The sequence below is a fragment of the Paroedura picta genome, chromosome 2 (genome assembly GCF_049243985.1).
Source record: "Paroedura picta isolate Pp20150507F chromosome 2, Ppicta_v3.0, whole genome shotgun sequence".
NCBI classification, from domain to species: Eukaryota; Metazoa; Chordata; class Lepidosauria; order Squamata; family Gekkonidae; genus Paroedura; species Paroedura picta.
Window position 1 is genome coordinate 170,825,146 of NC_135370.1, and position 16,455 is coordinate 170,841,600.

At 47.3% G+C, this 16,455-nt stretch overlaps 1 long non-coding RNA gene across 1 annotated transcript in view; it reads right to left on the reverse strand.

Annotated features, from left to right (window-relative positions):
• Positions 1–445: 445 nt before the first annotated feature.
• LOC143828846 (uncharacterized) overlaps positions 446–16,455 on the reverse strand; it is a 46,497-nt gene continuing 30,487 nt past the window's right edge. Inside the window, exon 3 of the long non-coding RNA XR_013227933.1 lies at positions 446–546. This is a non-coding gene — a long non-coding RNA (uncharacterized LOC143828846). The remainder of the gene's footprint in view (positions 547–16,455) is intronic.

The window sequence follows — 16,455 nt, forward strand, 5'->3', positions numbered from 1 at the left end:
TTTGCCCCAGCACCCCCATGACTCCCACATTCAACGCTGGAGGTTTGTAGACATGTGTTTAAAGTTGTATATGGTCACGGCGGCTCCAGTTGGGAGAAGGAATCCAGCAAAATGCCCCTTTTTATCTGGTTTTGATGGATGAAGCTCAGAGGGGCAAACTCTCCATCAGATATTGTCACAGTGACTCACCCCCCTCTTCTCAAAATCAGAAGCCTGGAAGTGGTGGGAAGGGGATCTAGTGAGTTCAAAGTGAAACTGATTGATTGCGCACACTGGTGGGAACAACTTTATCATCTGCTGGGTATATAAGTTTCGGGTTTGTGTGGGTTTCCTTGTTCAGTTTCGGTCCTCTGCACCTTAGAGCTGGGGTCACAATAAAGACCTGAACTGAGCTCCCAGTGTCCTTGTCTCTGAACCCACAGATCTAACAAGAACACTGACTTACGTATGCTACAGTGTGTATGCACCGTTCCAGTGGTTTGGGCAAGTGGTAGTTATGTCCATGTTGGTGGAGACGGAAGATGGTTAAGAGTGGAGCCAGATGTGCTGAAAGTAGGGAAGAAAAGAGATGGAAGAAGTCAGAGGAATCTAGAAGAGAGAGGATTAACAAATAGGCTAAAATCACAGAATCCTAGAGTTGGAAGGGGGCATCCAGACTATCTAGTCCCACCAGCCTCAAGCTTCCAGGAGAAAGATCTGACCAGCAACTGCTTGAAGGCCACCAGTGAGAGGGAGCTCCCCACCTCCTTAGGCAGCCCCATCCACTGCTGAACTAGACTCATAGAATCCTAGAGTGTGAAGGGACTATCCAGGCCATCTAGTCCCATCCCCTGCTCAGTGCAGGATCAGCCTCAAGCATCCAGGAGAAGGATCTGTCCAGCCACTGCTTGAAGGCCACCAGTGAGGGGGAGCTCCCCACCTCCTTAGGCAGCCCCTTCCACTGCTGAACTAGACTCATAGAATCCTAGAGTGGGAAGGGGCCCTCCAGGCCATCTAGTCCCACCCCCTGCTCATTTCAGGATCAGCCTAAAGCATCTATGGCCTATTATGTAATGAAGTTAGTTCACCAACCCTTTTATATTGTCCTTTAAAAAAAATATTTTTTAAACATTACCATCTATACATGAGCTATGATACTCCATTGGATTCCCCCCAGTTATGTACCTTAAAAGATTCCTACAGTAACCCTTGGAGGGGGGTGAAAGTTTGAGAAGGGAAATCCATTGCTAGGCAATGTCATTCACATTCCAACTAACATTTCAATTGCAGCCAGTATCTTTAAGACAGAAAGCCTTGGTCTGAGGAAATCAAGCTATAAAGGACTGATTTCTGGGGAAAATCGCTCTAAACTGGCTACCAGAGAGCCACCCAGAGTTAAGGCAAAGCCCCTTCCTTCCTAGTAAAAAGCCATGTGGAACCCAGGCTGTCCTCGGGCTATTATGGGCAATGGGAGACTGAATCAAATTGCATGTTCACCTGATTGCTGACACTGAGGAAGGAGAAATCAGCAGCAGACACCTCGAGCCCCCCCCCCCCCCCCCCGTCACCATGGTCAGTGATCAGACGTAGATCTTTGTCGTCTCAGGAGCATTTGCAGAAGGGTGTGGAGGAAATGCATAGCACAGGGTAATTTCTACTAATGTATGCATCAAAATAGACCGTTCTAAGTGCCATAACACAAGAAAAGTTGCTGTAAAGCTAGTTTCAGAAGCTTCACTGATAAAGCGCTATTTGGTCTGTGGCCAGAGTTTGCAATGCGAAAACAAAAATAACATGATGGGTTTGGAGCTGCAAAAATGGTACCACATTAAGAATTAAAAAATAAGATGTCATTTGGCAGTCTTTTTGTGAGTTTTCTGTAATGCATCATACACACTGGATAGGGTTCTGTCCAGCCACTGCTTAAAGACTGCCAGTGATGGGGAGTTCACCATCTCCTTAGGCATCCCATTCCACAGCTGAACTACTTGGACTGTGAAAATTGTTTTCTGATATCTAGACAGTATCATTCTCCTCATACTTTAAACCCATTACTGCAGGTCCTAATCTTGGCTGCCACCAGAAACCACTCCCTGCTCTCCTCTAATTGCCAACCTTTCACATATTTAAAGTCAGCAATCATGTCCCCTCTCAATCTCTTCTTCTCCAGGTTGAACACTCCCATGTCCTTCAGCCTTTCCTCCTAGGGCTCGGTCGCTTGTCCCCAGATAATCCTCGTCGCTCTCCTCTGCACCCTCTCAATTTTGTCCATGTTGTATTTGAAGTGAGGCCTCCAGAACTGCACACGGTACTCCAGGTGGGGTTCGACCAATGTGGAATACATCTTGTGGTTTTGATGTGACACCTCTGTTGATATAGCCCAAGACTGCATTCACCTTCTTTACCATCGCATCACCCTGTCTCCCCATATTTAGCTTACAGTCCACAAGTACCCCAAGTTCATGTTGTCTCAGGGTCTACTGAAATGCCCCAACCATGGAAGAATGCCAGGGAGAAGGAAAGTAGCGTAGAAGGGCACACGACAGAAGCATTTATTCAGCTGCACAATTGGAATGATATTGTTAGCAATATAAAATCCGGCCAGTTTAGTAATACTACCACTATCTTATAAAGCTTTTGCCATCTATTTTAACCTCAGCACTATGTGCGACATCAACTATGTGGTAAATATGTCTATTTTTCCTCGTGGAATTGCAGCACAGAGAGGTTAGAGCCCGGTCCGTTCCATTATTTATTGTGTCCATTCAGAGCAATTCAATATATTGCGTTAATTTCCTTCCTCTTCCTTTTTTAAAGAAATAATCCGTCACCCGGTTGGTAACGGCCTCGCCTTTGGAATGGAAGCGCGTGAGACAATGGCATTGAAATTGGATCGGTCCAAATGGAATCATTATTGCCCATCCATTCAGGACGTAAATGGCTCCATCAATCGATGGGGATAAGACAGCGCCCAAGGTGTTTGGAGAAGGCTTAGCGGCGCATCGGAAGCGAGCCAAGCCTACGTGCTTCTTGGAAGAGCGAGAGCATGCATTTAAAAAGGTGCACTTCAAAAACAAAAAAAAACAAATCTCCCCAAGACTCATTGTCTGCAGATTGTATCCACAATGGGTTTCTTTGGTGCCATGACCCTCCATCATGTAGATATGCATTTAGTGAATTTTCAAAAGGAATCGGTCATCAAGATCAGGGGCCATCTACGTAGAGCCCAAGATCCTTCTGCCCACTGTTCTTTGTGTGAAGGTTTTGACAACATTCTTGTACGTTGAGGCCTTTTCTGGTTTTCTGTTTAGAACAGTGGTCCCCAAGCACCGAGCTGTGGCCCGGTGCCGGGCCGTGAAGGCCCTAGCACCGGGCCGCGGCTCCCTCTCCCTGCCCCCCCCCACAGTAAGAAACTTCCCAGGCCGCAAGCTTGTGGTCCGGCAAGCTTCTTACTGTGGGAGGGAGGGGAGAGGGAAGCAGGGCTGTGCACACATGCGCATGTGCGACCGGGCCGCGCACGCACGTATGCGCCATGTGCGGCCAAAAACATGCACGTGCTGCACTTTCACACATTCACAAAAGGGCCGCACATGCGCGTTTTGGGCCGCGCAAGCGCGATATGCACAGCCGGGCAATTGCCCTCCCTGCTGCCATCAGTCCCCAGCCTGAAAAAGGTTGGGGACCACTGGTTTAGAAAACACAGTAAGGAAATGAGGATTAGGAGAACACTTGTTGTCAGGGAACATGCTTGACCTCTTGAAGTATTTGAAAGGTTGTCCCTCAAAGGAGGGTAGGGAGCGGTTCCCATTGGCAGCAGAGGAGAGGGCCCGCAGGAGTGGCTTTAAACTATGTGTAGAATGGAACCAGGTATCATAGAATCATAGAATCACAGAATCACAGAATCATAGAATCATAGAATCATAGAGTTGGAAGGGGCCATACAGGCCATCTAGTCCAACCCCCTGCTCAACGCAGGATCAGCCCTAAGCATCCTAAAGCATCCATCTATCCTAAAGATATCTATCCTAAAGGTAGATATCAGGGGCGGGAATTCACAGTCAGTGCAGTTCAGGAGTGGGATTGGCTGCCTAAGGAGATAGTAAACTCCCCTCCATTGGTGGTCTTCAAGCAGTGGTTGGACAGATACTTATCAAGGATGCCTTAGGCCAACCATGCTCAACCTTTTTGCCATTGGGAAACCCCTGAAACATTTCCTCAAGCTTCGAGAAACCTCAGAAGTGGCGTGATTGTGCAGAATCTGGTTGGGAAGTAGAGATGTGGACATACCCACCTGTGGCCCCTTCCTACCCGCACCAGGCCCATCGTTGGCCATTTTGGGAGGAGAGGAGCAGGTTGACACTACCATATATGGTAATATCACCAGATAAATGCTTAGCAAAATTAAAAAAAATGTATTAAAATTAATTAACTCCCACCTGTTAATGCTTAACAAAATTTTAAAAGATATTAAAGTTAATTAACTCCCACCTGTTCAGGAAACCCTTCCAAGAAACCACAGGGTTTCTGAAAACCTGGATTGAGAAGGGCTGCTTAAGGCTGATCCTGCATGGAGCAGGGGGCTGTACTAGATGGCCTGGTAATTCCAGGTAACAGAGATCAGTTCCCCATGAGAAAACAGGAGATTTGGAAGGTGGAACTTATGGGGTTATAAACCCTATGCAGCCTGTGCCCTCCCCAGATTCCATCTATTGGCAGATTTGGGTTTGCTCAAGGCCTCTTGCCTCGTTCGCCTTACATGAAATCACTCTTTTACATGACCCCCCCCCTCCTGCCCCATATGTGGGATAAAGCACTGGGAATTAATTATTTGAATAATTAATATTTTAATATTTTATTTGGCGTTTAAATGCTTCATTTCAAATTTATTTTGTATTTATGACATTTATATGTCTTTTGTTTTAGTGTACTCCGCCCTGAGTTTTCGAAGATAGTGTGGGACATAAATTCCAAAATACATAAAACAAAATAAGAAAGCTAACATAATCACTTGCTGTAACTGTAATATCTTCCTTCCTTCCTTCCTTCCTTCCTTCCTTCCTCCTTCCTTCCTTCCTTCCTTCCTTCCTTCCTTCCTTCCTTCCTTCCTTCATTCATTCATTCATTCATTCATTCATTCATTCCTCTACCACCCTCTCCTTCCTTCCTTCCTTCCTTCCTTCCTTCCTTCCTTCCTTCCTTCCTGCCTGCCTGCCTGCCTGCCTGCCTGCCTGCCTTCCTCCGATGAAAATGGTGACAAACCAGGGATACCCTTCTTCCTCGACCAAAAGATACTGTAGGGAGAAAGGATGGAATGAGGGTCTTAAGATACGACTACCTGTAGATGCTGTTGAACGAGTATTTGCCACTACATGTGCCGAGGGGCTTCTTCCTCTCTGACTCCAGGTGAATAAGCAAATCAAGAGCTATGAGAATAGCAGCTCTAGCCAGCAGGATCTTCTTATTGTGTAATGGAAGAATGTGGTTGCCCATAGATTTATGTCAAGCCCACTGGATGTTTGTTACTACCACTGCAGAGCTTGGCTTACCATTGCCCGCATCCCAAATTTCTCATATCTGAAAGATTACATGCCAGGTGCAAATGTCGAGTTGCATTAACGTGTATCGCTCCTAGGCAATCACTCTGTATTAAGGACTACGTTCCTGTCTCTTTTCTTTCAATCAAACAAAGTAGAAAATGAATGGAGCCTCACAGACGACTGTAAATACCCGGTGATCAAAAAGGATACAATCATCCAGGCCAAAGCAACCTTGTCATGCGGGTGTCTTGTCAGCCAGCATTAAGGGGCATCAATGGTAATGAGCTTATTCTAAAACTGACATCTTAAGAAAGACTGTGTAATTCCCCCTTTATGGGAGGCTCGGAGACACAAAAAAGGTTGTTGACAGCTGCCATCAAATGTGATTTGCTCTCTTCCCTCTTCGTCTCTTCCCTCACCATCAGTAGTGAGATTGCAGAACAAAGTCTATAACAAACCTAGATCTGTCCCTCATTCCGCTGGCTAAGTATGGGCTTGGATGCAAACAAAGTCTGCTAGCTAAAGGCTCTTCCATCAATGGAACCAACCTTTCCTGCCTGTCTCCCTCCTAACAAATCTGTTCTGCTCCTCGGGGACAGGAAGACCTTGAAGGAAGAAGAAGAAGAAGAAGAAGAAGAAGAAGAAGAAGAAGAAGAAGAAGAAGAAGAAGAAGAAGAAGAAGAAGAAGAAGAAGAAGAAGAAGAAGAAGAAGAAGTTGTCAGATCAACAGGTGGTGAGGAATCGATCTGTTTACGATTTAAAATAACCCAATTCTGATAAAGTATTGTTAGGACTTCCTAAAAATAAGAAGAGTTGGCTCTTATATTCCAATTTTTTCTACCTGAGGGAGTCTCGAAGCTGCTTACAATCGCCTTCCCTTTCCTCTTCCCACAACAGACACCTTGTGAGGTGGGTGAGGCTGAGAGAGCCCTGAGATTACTGAAGAAGAAGAAGAAGGTTCTTATATGCTGCTTTTCTCTACCTGAAGGAGTCTCAAAGAGGCTTACAGTTGCCTTCCCTTCCTCTCCCCACAACAGACACCCTGTGAGGTAGGTGAGGTTGAGAAAGCCCTGATATTACTGCTCAATCAGAACAGCTTTATCAGTGCTGTGGTGATCCCAAGGTGGTTGCATGTAAAGGAGGAGCGGGGAATCAAACTTGGGTGACCAGATTAGAAGTCTGCACTCCTAACTACTACACCAAGCTGGCTAGAGGTTTGTGATGGGAAATGGGAAGTAACAACTACTTTGCTGTTAGTGGAAAACATCAGCTGGATCCAACCCAAAGGTCAGAATCTGATATGATCCTTTATTTACTGGTCATTGATGGGGAATTGGTGGGGATGCCAATCCCCAGGTGAGATCTGGGGAGTCCCTGGTTTTGCAGCTCATCTCCAGGCGACAGAGTTCCCCTGGAGGAAATGGCTTCTCTGGAGTGTGGACTCCATAGCTGCCCCAAATCCTGCCATCTCCCATCTGCACCCCCAAAGTCTACAGTTATTACCCAACCCAAATCTCGGAGAAAGCTGCCTGCAAGAAAGTCTTCCCTCAGCATCCCCCTTTCCTTGCAGCCCTTCCTCCCCTCTCCCAGCCTGCCTTGCCTCTTCAACAGGTTCTAACCAAGAGAAAGGAGAGGCTTTTAAACTCATCCAGGCCAGGGGTGACCCAGGTCCTGGGTTTGGGTCTTGTGGCCTCCCCGAATTAACGATGGTCTCCAGGAAGAGTTGCTCACTTCCAGGTGGCACCTGAAGATCTTCTGGTATTATAACTGATGACAGCGATCAGTTTCCCTGGAGAAAGTGGTGGTTTTGGAGAATGGACTCCATGGACTCTGCTGAGGTCCCTCTCCTTCCCAGCTCTGGGTTGGGAAAGGCCTGGAGACTTTGGGGATGGAGCTGGGAGTGGGTGGGATTTGTGATAGAGAGGGACTTCAGTGGATGAGGAGGAGGAGGAGGATTTAATTTGTTACCTGCTACTCCCAAACAGGCTCGTGGCAGGTTACACAATGTCCAGTTAAAAAACCCATTAAAACCCCATTCAAATGGACAAAAGTAACAATACAATAAAACCAGCAGACCACAACATGGCGGGGGAAAAAACCCAACCCCTACCTCTAGAGGGAGGAGAAAGGAGAAAGGAGAGACAAGAAATAATAGTTGGAGCTTGACATCAAGGGGGCCCTGTTGATCTTCACCCACTGCCCCAGGCTCACCCCACTGGCCGAAGAGCTCCATTTTACAGGCCCTGCGGAGCACTGAAAAGGACCTGCAGGGCCCACAATGCTATGGAGTCCACCCTCCAAATCAGCCATTTTCTCCAGGGGAACCGACCTCTTTAGTCTGGAGATGACCTGTAATTCCAGGGGATTCCCAGTTCCCACCTAAGGACTGACATCCCTAGACTAAGTAGATGATATAGAAGACTTCTAGCAGATACTCTGAAGAGCAGCTGCCAGTCTGAGTAGACAATACGGACTTTGATGGACCAAGGCTCTGACTCAATATAAGGCAGCCTCATGTCTTCACGGGGCAATCGATGGGTGTTCATAAACATGCCAAAGAAGGTCCAGGATGATGAAAGTTCAAGAAACAGTTACTGTGCCTCTGGGCTCTCCTCGGGACCTTTGGCAGACCTACAAGGCCTCTACAGGTGCCCTCTGCCATAATCAAAGTGCTCTCCCAGTCTCGGAGTCCATAAAAAAAAACCCAAATATTAATCACTAAGCCATTTGCCTTACTTCAATATGTTCTGCTTCACGAGTAATCCAACAAGAGACTTTTCAACCACGCTGTAATTTACGAGCCGGCTGGAGCACAATACATTTTTTTTAATAAAAAAAAATTAGGTACAAGCAGATACAGGGGATTAATAGTTGTATTATAATTTTATCGTTTCCAATATATTGCCACTGTAGAAAAGACAATCAAATATGGGTAACCATCTCAAGGACGTAAAATGGGGTATTTATTTTTAATGGAAAGAGAATTTCAGGAATTATCGAGGCATGACGAGTTGATGAATCCAATCACCGGGAAAAACAAAGGCCAACCTGAAAGCCCAAGAGAGGGAAACAAAGGGACAGCAATCGTTTGTTCGGGACTGAGGCACCCTAAGGGTCATTATTTATCGGGTTTTATCATTTTTTATGAGGGCTCTATCTTTCTGAGATATGAGCCTCTTATGGCGCAGAGTGGTAAGGCAGCAGACATGCAGTCTGAAGCTTGGCCCTTGAGGCTGGGAGTTCAATCCCAGCAGCCGGCTCAAGGTTGACTCAGCCTTCTATCCTTCCGAGGTCGGTAAGATGAGTACCCAGCTTGCTGGGGGGTAAACGGTAATGACTGGGGAAGGCACTGGCAAACCAAGGTATTGAGTCTGCCATGAAAACGCTAGAGGGCGTCACCCCAAGGGTCAGACATGACTCAGTCAGACATGACACAGGGGATAACTTTACCTTTACCTTTACCATTCTGAGATCAACATGTCCATTGTTATGATGAGTTGTATGTTCCTGTGCACTTACATTGGAAGGGAAGGGTAATATGTAGAGTCAAATATAGAAGAAGAATTGGGTTCTTGCCAGGGGCTCATGGTTATTGTAATCCATGGACATCTGGAGAGCTGCAGTTTGGCCAACTCTGCACTACAGTATAGCAATACATTGGGAGCCGCCTTCCAGATTCCAAAATTGTTGTAAGCTTCTTGAGTGGTAGATCACCTGTGTTGTCAAGAAAAGAAAGTTCTGCTATCCCAGTAGTTCTCAAACTGGGGGGCTGGAACCCCTTTTGGGTTGAATGACCTTTTCACATGGGTTGCAGCAGGGCAAGCAGCTTGGCTGGGGGGGGGGTTCCATCCACACAACAGTCTTGCAGGGTAGATTGAGATAGAGCGTTTGTCTGTCTGGAGCAGTGGAAAAGAGCGAGATCTTCATGGTGGCATAAGAGGCAGAACTGAACTGAGAAACCCCGGAAGAAAACCAATTTATATACAATCTTGAACAATGGGTTTTCACGCTGTTGGTCAGTTTTGGTTTAATTTCTGTGAAAGAACCCTTGCATAGTTTTATGGTTGGGGGTCACCACAACATGAGGAACTGTATTAAAGGGTCGTGGCATTAGGAAGGTTGAGAACCACTGTGCTATCCTGACCACCTTTTCCCCACAATTATGAATTGGGAAAGCAGGTGGGGGAAACTGTGCTCCTTTGAGCATTCCAGCTCCCTAGTGACCTCGACTGCGGACGAATCGGTGGTAATGCAGCGTGAAATCGGTCATTTCAGACAGCAAAGCTCAAGCCAATCACAGCAGCTGCCCGGAAAGACAAGAACTCTCCTCTCCCAAAAAAGTGATCAGCATTTGAGCTGCACCGCAAATGACTTAAGAGAAACAATAAAACCAGAGTCCAGTAGCACCTTTAAGACCAACAAAGATTTATTCAAGGCGTGAGCTTTCGAGTGCAAGCACTCGAAAGCTCACGCCTTGAATAAATCTTTGTTAGTCTTAAAAATGCCACTGGACTCTGATTTTATCGTGCTACTTCAGACCAACACGGCTACTCATTTCAATCTGACTTGAGAGAGAGTCATTCCATGAATCCCTTTTTAATTAAGGGGTTCGTGGGAAAAGGGCGATGAGTCCTCAAGCCCCCCCCATCCCAGCCTTAGGAAGATTTCCTGCCAAAGAGCCCTCTTTGAAGGTAGATGTACCCCCATAGTATCCCTTCTGTGCATCCCCCCCCCCTCCAAAAAAAAATCAAATCTGTCATTGCTTCGGAAAGCTGCAAATGAGAAGCTGCAACAATTAAAATCTTTGCGGGGGGAAGTGAGCCGGCGGTGTCAAAAGCCTCCACGGGGACCTTGCCTTCCTCAGGCTGATGGGTAGGGAAGGTTCTCCATCCTCGGGAATTAGCATAAGCAATGGAAAGCTTTGAAGCCACCCTCCTCCCTTTCTCTGAGAGGGGAAGTCTTTGAAGTTCCCCGGCATATCATCACCATTTTGCATAGGTAGATTTCAGGACCAGGAGTGAAATCAGATAGGGTCAGGCCTCCAGAGTGAGCCTTCGATGTTTTGTCAACAAATGAGAAATGAGAAACGGTGGGGGCAGGGAAGATATCAAAAGGAATGCAGGGTGGATGTCATCAGCAGGGCCCTTTGATAGGGGCCGCTCTTTTGCGCTCAGGGAGCCCAGCAGAAAAAAGGGAACGGGGAAGGGCTAATCGGAGAAGCGATACCGGATGAATATTCGTGCCGCTTGGAAGTCTCTGGAGGGATGTTTGCACACCCGTCGGACTGGCTCGCTGCAGGGCTGGCAAGAGCCCCAGTGGAAACCTGGACAAATCTAGGCCTCCCCCATAAGACCCCTGATCCAAACCAAATATCACAGGAAAACATACAGATTGCTTGGCTGGCTGTTCCCTTGAATCAACATGTCGGCTCGTGTTTCTTGTTTATTTACATTGTTTCTATCCCACCTTTCTCCCCTGTGGGGACCCAAAGCAGCTTAAAGCTCTACCATCCCTCCTTTTGTCTCTCTCTCTTAAATGTTTGATTGTAAGTCTTTGGGGACAGAACTGTGTATTGTTGGACTCTTTAAACCAGGGAAGGTACAAGGATAATATTTGAAATATTTTAAAAGGTTGGTAACATTGGGATCTATCTATCTATCTATCTATCTATCTATCTATCTATCTATCTATCTATCTATCTATCTATCTATCTATCTATCTATCTATCTATCCATCCATCCATCCATCCATCCATCCATCCATCCATCCATCCATCCATCCATCCATCCATCCATCCATCCATCGAATCATAGAGTTGGAAGGGGCCATACAGGCCATCTAGTCCAACCCCCTGCTCAATGCAGGATCAGCCCTAAGCATCCTAAAGCATCCAAGAAAAGTGTGTATCCAACCTTTGCTTGAAGACTGCCAGTGAGGGGGAGCTCACCACCTCCTTAGGCAGCCTATCTATATCTACCTACTTACCTACCTACCTACCTACCTACCTACCTATCTATCTATCTATCTGGATTTTTATACCGCCCCTTCCATATGGCTCTGGCCGGTTTACATAGAACATCATAGAGTAGTTACATAGATCATAACAAATATAACAATCATAACATACCATGTCAACTAGAACAATATTTCAACAGGAACGGTAACTTTGACAGAACCCTTAGTTAGGTTGGATTATTCACTCATGGAAGGGGGTGTCTGAGGGAGAAGGTTATTAAAGACAGCCCCTTGAAATACCCTTTTCTGTATATGAACATTTGAAATCTAGCACAGCGGTCCCCAATCCCCAGGCCGGAGACCAGGACCAGTCCGTGGATCAGTCGGTATCAGGCCGCGGCTCCTCCTTGTCCTCCTCCCCGGCTGCTGCCTCGGGGGCTGCCCTGCCGCGCTGCTGCCAGCTCACCTTTGGTGCTCTCCAGCCATGGCTGGGGCTCCCCCTCAGTGTGGCACTGCACAGCAGCTGCTGGCAGCGCCCCCAACAGGTGGCGGGAAGTCAGGGGCACCGGCGGGAAAGCAAGTGGAGCAGGGGCTCAGGTGGCGGTGCCGGCGTCCCTCTGCAAAAGACTACCCCCCTTGGGCCTCAGTAAAATCGTCAAGCATTGACCGGTCCCCAGTGATAAAAAGGTTGGGGACCATTGATCTAGTGGACATGCAAGGGACCTCCACTTGAATATAGGAAGGAGCCACTGCTATTGAACCATTGGTGTATTTTTAGATCATAAGTCTGGTAATCTGTGTACTAACCCTGGTACATGTCTGCCATCCACAGGGAGTTGATTTATCAACCTGGTGATTGCACAATGATATAAAAAACACTTATTGGGTGATATGACCATATATAGTCATGTCGACCTGCCCCTCCCCCCTCAGTGGCCAATGATAGGCCTGGAGGGGGTGGGAAGAGGAAGGGCCCAGGGTGGGCTTCTCAACCATATTCTGCACAGTCGCATCCCTACTGGGGTTTCTTGAAGCCTCATGAATATTTCAGGGTTTTCTCAATGGTAAAAAAGTTGAGAAAGGCTGCTATATATGGTGTAACCTGCCTTAAGATGACTGGATCAAGAGGGGCAAGCTATAAATATAAAAAAATATAAAGAAACTAGCAAAAAAAGCCCATTGCAATCAGGAATGCAATGGGAGATAGGACCCAGGGGACACCGGGAGGTGCAGATCTCTCTCTCACTGTCTCTCTCTCTGTCTCTCTCCCTCTGGCTGCGTGTTCAGTCTGGCAGGGCTCTGTGTGTCTCTCTCTGTCTATGGCATGGCTGAGGGCAGGAGCTGTAGGGCAGGGCCAATCAGGGTGCAGCCAGTGTTGCTGGCTGCAACCTGATTGGTCCTATTCCAACTTGGACAGCCGGACACGTTCCACCCCCCAGGCTGTTTCACAAATATATAGAGGAACCATGGATAAGGATAAGAAGAGCCCTGCTGGATTTAACCAATGTTCTTCCAGGGATCCTCCTTCCTTCCTCTTCAGATGGGATCAGTTTACATACAGAGCGCAGACTGTGGAATGCAGGAGTCCTGCCCAAGCTAAATACTCCCGTGGTTGGCTTGTCAATTGCAAAACAATTTAACAAATTACAAAAATCCCTATTAAGGGGACAAATTATTCTGAGTGATCAGCACTGATGTGCTTGTTTAATTATGCAAGCTTCTTTGCTAAACATCTTTAAATATTAACCAGATATGTTTTCTTTTTTACACTCGTGACCCAAAACAACTTGCATATTTACTGATTAGCTTGGCAGAGGCAGTACTGTCCTCTGAACGACACTCTGGATGAAATCTGTGGAGGAGGAGGAGGAGGAGGAGGAGGAGAAGAAGAAGAAGAAGAATTGGCTTTTATATGCTGCTTTACTCCCCCAACAGGAGTCTCAAAGCAGCTTACAAAAACCTTCCCTTTCCTCTCCCCACAACAGACAACCAGTGAGTCCACCAGGTTTGCAGAACTATCTGTTTAGTATGCGCATGGCCCCGAGTTGCAGATTTAGAAATCCGCAAATAGAGGGCCCGTGTTGCTATCAGACATACAGACGATCTAAGCCAGGGGTAGTCAAACTGCGGCCCTCCAGATGTCCATGGACTGCAATTCCCATGAGCCCCCTGCCAGCATTCGCTGGCAGGGGGCTCTTGGGAATTGTAGTCCATGGACATCTGGAGGGCCGCAGTTTGACTACCCCTGATCTAAGCGGTCCATAGCCTTTTCCGGAAGGTGCCCTCTGAACCTTTTTGTCTCTGACAGCTTCATGCAACGGCAGCCGACAACCCGCTACAGAAAACAACCAATATTATTAATGTAATTCCTTCCCGTCACATATTAGTCTGACATCCTGCATTCGGGCATAAAATCCCTAAATTACAGGGCAATCTGGGCTCTTCAAGCGATCCATAAAATCCGGCACTTAGCGAAGTCGAAAGACAGGTAGAGGGAGCCCAGAGCACATGACGGGTCACCTGTTCGAGGGCTCCACCGAGGCATACAAATAAACGCACGCCAGGCTGGGGACGCCGGGTGCGATTTGTACAAAGTCGCACGCCGCAGTGACCTGAAGCAATAAAAATATCTGCAGATTTAAACCCAAGGGGACTCTCCCCTGCATATCAATGGCAATAAGAACAGCAAAAAAAATTAGAAATGTATTATTTATAGTCCTGTTTGCAAAAAAGAAAGAAAGAAAGAAGGAAGCCTAAAATACCTCGCTGGTGGACCCACTTCTTGGAATTGAATTGCTTTTCATTCCGGCACATTGTGCGGTTTTATGTGGCATGAGAATATCCCATTACAGAAAGGATCGGCATTTGCACAGAGGCTGCCCCCAGGCAGGACTCTCTCTCTTTTTTTAACCTCGCTTATCCTGTTTTGTACCTGCCTGATTTGACTCGTTTCAGCCGAGCCGCCCGTGTCAAGCAGCAGAACAAAGCTGGAGTCCGACGGCACCTTTAAGACCAACGAGGTTTTATTCCGGGTGTGAGCTTTCATGTGCAGGGACACTTCTTCAAACATCAGAATGGAAATCGCCAGGCTACGTATATAAGGAGAATATGAACGTGTCAGGGAGGGTCTGTGGCTCAGTGGAAGAACGTCTGCTTGGCATGCAGAAGGTCCCAGGTTAAGTCCCTGGAATCTCCAGTTAGAAAGGACCAGGCAGTGAATGATGGGAAAGACCTCTGCCTGAGACCATGGAGAGCCATGGAGAGGGGCCATAGCTCAGTGGCAGAGTCTCTGCTTGGCATGCGGAAGGTTCCAGGTTCAATCCCCAGCATCTCCAGTTAAAAAGGACCAGGCAGGAGGGGATGGGAAAGACCTCAACCCGGCAGCCATGGAAAGAGGCCATAGCTCAGTGGCAGAGCCTCTCCTTGGCATGCCGAAGGTCCCAGGTTCAATCCCCGGCATCTCCAGTTAAAAGGATCAGGATCTGTACCACTGATGTTAGACTGGCAACAGCTCTCCAGGGTCTCTGGCCAAGGTCTTTCCCATCAGCTCCTACTAGGTATGGGCTGTTTGGCTCAGATAAGCAGAAAACTGCTCAAATCAATACCAATTCCGGTACACTTTCAGCTCGTCTAAGTCAACCCACCCATTACTTGCATTCAAATGGTACAAATGAGGGTGGCTGAATCACAATTTGGCCATGATTTGACCCACCCAGCGCCTGAGAAGGTGGGAGGAGCATAGAATCATAGAATCATAGAATCATAGAGTTGGAAGGGGCCATACAGGCCATCTAGTCCAACCCCCTGCTCAACGCAGGATTAGCCCTAAGCATCCTAAAGCATCCAAGAAAAGTGTGTATCCAACCTTTGCTTGAAGACTGCCAGTGAGGGGGAGCTCACCACCTCCTTAGGCAGCCTATTCCACTGCTGAACTACTCTGACTGTGAAAAACTTTTTCCTGATATCTAGCCTATATCGTTGTACTTGAAGTTTAAACCCATTACTGCGTGTCCTCTCCTCTGCAGCCAGCAGAAACAGCATCCTGCCCTCCTCCAAGTGACAACCTTTCAAATACTTAAAGAGGGCTATAATGTCCCCTCTCAACCTCCTTTTCTCCAGGCTGAACATTCCCAAGTCCCTCAACCTATCTTCATAGGGCTTGGTCCCTTGGCCCCAGATCATCTTCGTCGCTCTCCTCTGTACGTCCTTCTTGAAGTGAGGCCTCCAGAACTGCACACAGTACTCCAGGTGTGGTCTGACCAGTGCCGTATACAATGGGACTATGACATCTTGTGATTTTGATGTGATGCCTCTGTTGATACAGCCCAAAATGGCATTTGCCTTTTTTACCGCTGCATCACACTGCCTGCTCATGTTTAGTTTACAATCCACAAGTACCCCAAGGTCTCGTTCACACACAGTGCTACCTAGAAGCGTATCCCCCATCCAGTAGGCATGCTTTTCATTTTTCTGACCCAGATGCAGAACTTTACACTTATCTTTATTGAATTGCATCTTGTTCTCATTTGCCCATTTTTCCATTGTGTTCAGCATGTGTTCAGCATGTGCAGAACAGTTGATAATGGCAGGCATCCCCGCTCCCTTTAAATCCCGCCCCAGCTGAGAAGGAAGCGGGTGGGGCACCTGTCAATATCAACTGATCAGCACACGGGCTGCTCTCTTTAAATGCTCTCCCCCTATCTTCACAGGTAAGTCTCCCTGCAAAGGTGGGGTAAGCATTTAAAGGGAGCAGTCAGGATGCCAGACAACTGATAATGACAGATTTCTTTCCCATCACCTACTGCCTGATTTTTTTTGACTGGAGACACTAGGGATTGAACCTGGGACCTTCTGCATGCCAAGCAGATGTTCTACCACTGAGCCACAGGCCTGCTGCTTTGCTTTGTTTGCAGTAGTCTGGGAATGCCTGGAAGAGCTGGTGGGCTCTACCCAGAGCTGTCAGCAGACGTTTTGCTGAATGTGT